Raw genomic sequence first — 7500 nt, forward strand, 5'->3', positions numbered from 1 at the left:
TGTTAGGGGAATAACCTGTTAGGGGAACAACCTGTTAGGGGAATAACCTGTTAGGGGGAATAACCTGTTAGGGGAATAACCTGTTAGGGGAACAACCTGTTAGGGGAACAACCTGTTAGGGAAATAACCTGTTAGGGGAAAAACCTGTTAGGGGAATAACCTGTTAGGGGAACAACCTGTTAGGGGAACAACCTGTTAGGGGAATAACCTGTTAGGGGAATAACCTGTTAGGGGAACAACCTGTTAGGGGAACAACCTGTTAGGGGAATAACCTGTTAGGGGAATAACCTGTTAGGGGAATAACCTGTTAGGGGAATAACCTGTTAGGGGAACAACCTGTTAGGGGAATAACCTGTTCGGGGAATAACATGTTAGGGGAATAACCTGTTAGGGGAATAACCTGTTAGGGGAACAACCTGTTAGGGGAATAATCTGTTAGGGGAATAACCTGTTAGGGGAAAAACCTGTTAGGGGAATAACCTGTTAGGGGAATAACCTGTAGGGGAACAACCTGTTAGGGGAATAACCTGTTAGGGGAATAACCTGTTAGGGGAACAACCTGTTAGGGGAACAACCTGTTAGGGGAATAACCTGTTAGGGGAACAACCTGTTAGTGGAATAACCTGTTAGGGGAACAACCTGTTAGGGGAACAACATGTTAGGGGAATAACCTGTTAGGGGAACAACCTGTTAGGGGAACAACCTGTTAGGGGAATAACCTGTTAGGGGAATAATCTGTTAGGGGAATAACCTGTTAGGGGAATAACCTGTTTGGGGAACAACCTGTTAGGGGAACAACCTGTTAGGGGAATAACCTGTTAGGGGAATAACCTGTTTGGGGAACAACCTGTTAGGGGAACAACCTGTTAGGGGAATAACCTGTTAGGGGAATAACCTGTTAGGGGAGTAAATGTAACAATCTGCTGCTGTATTTTCTTGTGTTATCTGTGATCGTTTTGCTGGTCTAGTGTAATTTCTTAATCATTGTACCTAACCTGTATGTGTAAAAATGTATATGCAGGGCCCAGCTGTAAAAGAGTCCTCCGTCTGTGTTCCTTGTTGAAATAAAGGTGTAATAATTAAAGTTAACAGCCTCAGAAATTGCAACCCAAAGAAATGCTTCACAGAATTCAAGTAACAGACACATCTCAACATCAACTGTTCAGAGACTGTGTGAATAAGGCCTTTATAGTCGAATTGCTGCGAAGAAACTACTACTAAAGGACACAATAAGAAGAAGAGACGTAGTTGGGCCAAGAAACACCAGCAATGGACATTAGAACGGTGGAAATTTGTCCTTTGGTCTGGAGTCCAAATTGGAGATTTTTGGTTCCAACTGCTGTGTCATTGTGAAACGCGGTGTGGGTGAACAGATTATCTCTGCATGTGTATTTCCCACCAGAAAGCATAGAGGAGGAGGTGTTATGGTGTGGAAAAAGCTAGCCTTTGCTTTCCTGACTGACTGCGTGTATTGGTTCCTGACTTCCCTGAACAGTTGCATATCACGGGGATTATTCAATGCTATTTCAGTCCGCCACAGGATGTTTTTGTGTTGGTCAAGGGAAGTCAGGTCTGGAGTGAATCAAGGGCTATATCTGTTCTTCGTTCTGCATTTTTTGAAAGGGCCATGCTTATTTAAGATGGTGAGGAGATTGTTTTTAAAGAACGACCAGGCATCCTCGACTGATGAGATGAGGTCAATATCCTTCCACTATACCCGGGTAAGGTCGATTAGAAAGGTCTGCTCGCAGAAGTGTTTTAGGGAGTGTTTGACAGTGATGAGGGGTGGTCGTTTGACCGCGGACCCATAGCGGATACAGGCAATGAGGCAGTAATCGCTGAGATCCTGATTGAAGACAGCAGAGGTGTATTTGTAGGGCAAGTTGGTTCGGATAATGTCTATGAGAGTGCCCATGTTTACGGATTTAGGGTTGTACCTGGTGGGTTCCTTGATGATTTGTGTGAGATTGAGGGCATCTAGCTTAGATTGTAGGACTGCCGGGGTGTTAAGCATATCCCAGTTTAGGTCACCTAACAGAACGAACTCTGAAGCTAGATGGGGGAGATCAATTCACATATGGTGTCCAGGGCACAGCTGGGAGTGGAGGGGGGGTCGATAACAGGCAGCAACAGTGAGAGACTTACTTCTGGAGAGATTCATTTTAAAATTAGAAGTTCGAACTGTTTGGGTATAGACCTGGAAAGTATGACAGAACTTTGCAGGCTATCTCTGCAGTAGATTGCAACTGCTCCCCCTTTGGCAGTTCTATCTTGACGGAAAATGTTGTAGTTGGGTATGGAAATCTCAGGTTTTTTGGTGGCCTACCTAAGCCAGGATTCAGACACGGCAAGGACATCAGGGTTGGCAGAGCGTGCTAAAGCCGTGAGTAAAACAAACTTAGGGAGGAGGCTTCTGATGTTAACATGCATGAAACAAAGGCTTTTTCGATCACAGAAGTCAACAAATGAGGGTGCCTGGGGACATGCAGGGCCTGGGTTTACCTCCACATTACCCGAGGAACAGAGGAGGAGTAGGATGAGGGTACAGCTAAAGGCTATGAAAACTGGTCGTCTAGAGCGTTGGGGACAAAGAATAAAAGGAGCAGATTTCTGGGCGTGGTAGAATAGATTCAGGGCATAATGTGCAGACAGGGGTATGGTGGGGTGCGGGTACAGTGGAGGTAAGCCCAGGCGCTGAGTGTTGACAGGAGAGGTTTCATCTCTGGACATGCTGGTTTTAATGGGTGAGGTCACCACATGTGTGTTAGAGATGTATTATTGTGTGGTTAATCATTGTGAGTCACTAGGAAACATTTTATCTGTCTGAACTCAACCCCGACCATATGGCACAGGAAGACTCTTCCTTTCCAGTCTGTTCATCTCTTCTCCGCTTCTTCTCTCCTCCTCGCCCCATCTACTCTAACTTCTCCCAGACTGTCTCCATCAGGAGTCTATGGGAAACAAAAGGCTTTAAAGAAAAGTACAGTATAAATCTGTGAGGTGCTTTGGTAAGCTGTCTCTATCAAATCCTTTCACTGCGCACATGCACAAACACACAGAGACACAGATGCACACACACACATAAGCACACTTGTTCACATGTGAATGAACCTCTGGAAATGTGGTGGGGACAGCATAGAAAAAATATTACACTTACATTTCAAATGTCATATTATGTCTATACACAGTGCTGTAGCGATGTGCAAATAGTTAAAGTGTAAAAGGGGAAATAAATAAATATGGGTTGTATTTACAATGGTGTTTGTTTTCACTGGTTGCACTTTCCTTGGGGCAACAGGTCACACATCTTGCTGCTGTGATGGCACACTGTGACATTTCACCCAATAGATATGGGAGTTTATCAAAATTGGATTTGTTTTTCGAATTCTTCGCGGGTCTGTGTAATCTGAGGGAAATATGTGTCTTTAATATGGTCATACATTTGACAGGAGGTTAGGAAGTGCAGCTCAGTTTCCACCTCATTTTGTGGGCAGTGAGCACATAGCCTGTCTTCTCCTGAGAGCCAGGTCTTTCTACGGCGGCCTTTCTCAATGCTCACTGGGTCTGTACATAGTCAAAGCTTTCCTTAATTTTGGGTCAGTCACAGTGGTCAGGTATTCTGCCACTGTGTACTCTCTGTTTAGGGCCAAATAGTGTTCTAGTTTGCTCTGTTTTTTGTTAATTCCCTCCACCCTCCTTCTATCTCTGTCCCTCTCTCTCTCTCTCTCTCTCTCTCTCTCTCTCTCTCTCTCTCTCCTCTCCTTCTCCCTCGCTCTCTTTCTCCCTTCTCCCTCCTTCTATCTCTGTCCCTCTCTCTCTCTCTCTCTCTCTCTCTCTCTCTCTCTCTCTCTCCTCTCCTTCTCCCTCAGGCTGTCTCTGTCCCTCTCTCTCGCTCCCTTCTTCCTGACTCTCTTTCTCCCTTCTCCCTCCTTCTATCTCTGTCCCTCTCTCTCTCTCTCTCTCTCTCTCTCTCTCTCTCTCCCTTCTCCCTCGCTCTCTTTCTCCCTTCTCCCTCCTATCCTTGTCCCTCTCTCTCTCTCTCTCTCTCCCTTCTCCCTCAGGCTGTCTCTGTCCCTCTCTCTTGCTCCATTCTTCCTGACTCTCTTTCTCCCTTCTCCCTCCTTCTATCTCTGTCCCTCTCTCTCTCTCTCTCCCTTCTCCCTCACTCTCTTTCTCCCTTCTCCCTCCTATCTCTGTCCCTCTCTCTCTCTCTCTCTCTCCCATCTCTGTCCCTCTCTCTCTCTCTCTCCTTCTCCCTCGCTCTCTTTCTCCCTTCTCCCTCCTTCTATCTCTGTCCCTCTCTCTCTCTCTCTCTCTCTCTCTCTCTCTCTCCCTCCCTTCTCCCTCAGGCTGTCTCTGTCCCTCTCTCTCGCTCCCTTCTTCCTGACTCTCTTTCTCCCTTCTCCCTCCTTCTATCTCTGTCCCTCTCTCTCTCTCTCTCTCTCCCTTCTCCCTCGCTCTCTTTCTTCCTTGTCCCTCCTATCTTTGTCCCTCCCTCTCTCTCTCTCTCTCTCTCTCTCTCTCTCTCTCTCTCTCTCTCTCTCTCTCTCTCTCTCTCTCTCTCTCCCTTCTCCCTCAGGCTGTCTCTGTCCCTCTCTCTCGCTCCCTTCTTCCTGACTCTCTTTCTCCCTTCTCCCTCCTTATATCTCTGTCCCTCTCACTCTCTCTCTCTCTCTCTCTCTCTCTCCCTTCTCCCTCACGCTGTCTCTGTCCCTCTCTCTCTCCCTTCTCCCTCACTCTCTTTCTCCTTTCTCCATCTTATCTCTGTCCCTCTCTCTCCCTTCTCCCTCCTTCTATCTCTGTCCCTCTCTTGCTCTCTCTCTATCTCCACCCCTCCCTCCTCTGTCTCTCTTTGTGTCTCTGTCTGTCACATTCACGAACACACTTTACACTTGACATCTAGTGTGATTTCTGACAGGTCGCAGGTCCTCAAGGCTCTGTGTGTGTGTGTGTGTGTGTGTGTGTGTGTGTGTGTGTGTGTGTGTGTGTGTGTGTGTGTGTGTGTGTGTGTGTGTGTGTGTGTGTGTGTGTGTGTGTGTGTGTGTGTGTGTGTGTGTGTGTGTGTGTGTGTGTGTGTGTGTGTGTGTGTGTGTGTGTGTGTTGTGTTCTGACAGGAGGTAGCCTATGGTATCCAAATTTTAGAGGTCAAGTTTAAATATTAAACTACCCTTCCATTGGTAACACATGCAGTTTCCATAGACAGCACAGCACTGTTACAGATAGGACTGCATTAGACACACACACACACACACACACACCATAGACATTTGGAAGTGGTTTCTTTATTCTCTGTAGGACCTTTTATCACATGCCCAACACATGGAAAACATGAGTAATGTATGTATGTGTGTTTGTGCGTTTGTACTTGTTCGTGTATGTGTGTGTGTGTGTGTGTGTAGGTGTGTGTGTAGGTGTGTGTGTAGGTGTGTGTAGGTGTGTGTGGGTCAGACAGAGTGATGGATTTGGATTTGTTTTTTAATCATTTGGATTTTTCAAATGGCCCTGGGCTTGTCCAAGGGACTAATTAGTGCATGTGGCTTCAGCATAATAAATAAGGCAGAAAACACACACAGACACACACACACTTTGCTGTATAATGTGTTGACAGCCTGTGCCCCTGTGAGAGCAGAAGGGTGAGGGCCTGAGAGAACTCCTCAGGCACCACGCCTCTGTCACACACACACACACACACACACACACACACACACACACACACACACACACACACACACACACACACACACACACACACACACACACACACACACACACACACACACACACACACACACACACACACACACACACACACACACACTCCTCCTGAGGTAAACTGGAGAGATTAGCAGCTCATTACCATACTGCAGAGGGGCAAACACAGTGGGCAGAGTGTGTGTACGTGTGTCGACAGTTTACACACCTCTGAGCATTGTCCCCTCATCATCACAACATCGGTTGAATTATTTAGTAAGTGTCCCAGAGTAGAGTCCATGACGTGAGACGAAGGGAGACGACGGGAGACAAAACATTATGGAATCTTTGTTTTTTATGGCACTAAGACTAGAATTTGATTAAATAGTTACAATCTCCCCTCATAAAGCAGCTTCTCCCTCTATCCAATCACAACTAATGGGAAACAGGTTTTCACAGCTACTCAGAGCTGATCCAATATAATTCTATCCACAGTGACCTCAGAGGTGGTGTCTAACAGCTGTATATATACCTGTGGGCTTCAGTGGTTTTTGCTTTGGGTAGAATTTTCCAGTAGGCACAGATCAAGGCTCAGATTTTCCTTCCCAAATGCTAAACTTAACAATTAAAAAACAACTGACCTTTGGTCAGTCTAGGCCAACTATAACTACGCAGTTTAACGTTGAAACTTCGACAGAAAAACAACCCCTTTTCTCTTCATGAGCAGAATCAGCTTTTAGCACCTTGCTGGAGAAAGAAAAAAGGAATTCATTAAATTCAGCCACTCACCCTGGGCTAAGGAATAGACAGAGTGAGGGAAGAGGGAGGAGAGGGGAGGGGAGGGAGAGAGAAGAAGAGAGGTTTTCTAAAGCAGAGGCCCTTGAAGTGAATTGAAGAGAGGGGTTAGTTTAGCAGAAGAGCTCTGTCGGAAAAGAGAGAACTGAAAGAACAGAGTGAACACTCCAATGAGGAATACAAGGATAAAGGAACACGAGACCAGCAAAAGAGAAGAAAAGAGAGAAGAAAAGAGAGAGGTGTTAGAGAGGGTCAGTTTTATCCTATTGCCCCTGTGCTTCCACGCAGTACAAGCCCACACACAGACACACACACAAAACTGGACTGTCTCTCTGTAATCCCTGTCCATTCAGTTATCCTATTGTCCTGTTTTTAATAATCCAGGTTTAGTCTGGATAGATGAGTGACCACTAAAGCGGTTTATCAAATTAGACCCAAATAGCCATTTAGGACTGATGAACAAATCGTTCATTTAATATCTAATTCTCATAATTATAAAGAATGAGAGTACCTGGTTGTCAAAATAGTGGGCTCAGACAATGGGACAAAGCCATGCGGACCAACCAGGTCACCTGTGATACAAGTCAGTATTCTTGGTCCAACCATGTCTGAGGACCTTGGGAGATTATGTGGAAACCCGCCAACTAGGGGCAACAGTTAGCGTTTCTACCTTCAACTAGGTAGTAAAATCTGCCTCTGATTCCAAAGGTTAAGAGTTCAAATCTAGTGATTGGAAGTTGAACCCGTACCTTAAAGGAAAACTCTGCCCAAAAATGTAGGGAGGGCGGGAGAAAGAAAGAAAGAAAGAAAGAAAGAAAGAAAGAAAGAAAGAAGAAAGAAAGAAAGAGAGAGAGAGAGAGGTGCTGAGAGAGAGAGAGAGAGAGGGAGAGAGAGAGAGAAAGGTGCTGAGAGAGAGAGAGAGAGAGAGAGAGAGAGAGAGAGAGAGAGAGAGAGAGAGAGAGAGAGAGAGAGAGAGCGAGAGAGAGAGAGAAGGGTGCTGAGAGAGAGAGAAAG

At 45.9% G+C, this 7500-nt stretch overlaps 1 long non-coding RNA gene across 1 annotated transcript in view; it reads right to left on the bottom strand.

Annotated features, from left to right (window-relative positions):
* The window catches only part of LOC127911112 (uncharacterized), a 613-nt gene extending 5 nt beyond the window's left edge, over nt 1–608 (bottom strand). Inside the window, exons 1-3 of the long non-coding RNA XR_008077620.1 lie at nt 512–608; nt 145–352; nt 1–47 (exon numbers count right to left, since the gene is read on the bottom strand). The exon at nt 1–47 is cut by the window's left edge and continues 5 nt beyond it. This is a non-coding gene — a long non-coding RNA (uncharacterized LOC127911112). The remainder of the gene's footprint in view (nt 48–144; nt 353–511) is intronic.
* Between the last annotated feature and the right edge of the window lie 6892 nt (nt 609–7500).

This window comes from Oncorhynchus keta, chromosome 23, assembly GCF_023373465.1.
Source record: "Oncorhynchus keta strain PuntledgeMale-10-30-2019 chromosome 23, Oket_V2, whole genome shotgun sequence".
Lineage (NCBI taxonomy): Eukaryota > Metazoa > Chordata > Actinopteri > Salmoniformes > Salmonidae > Oncorhynchus > Oncorhynchus keta.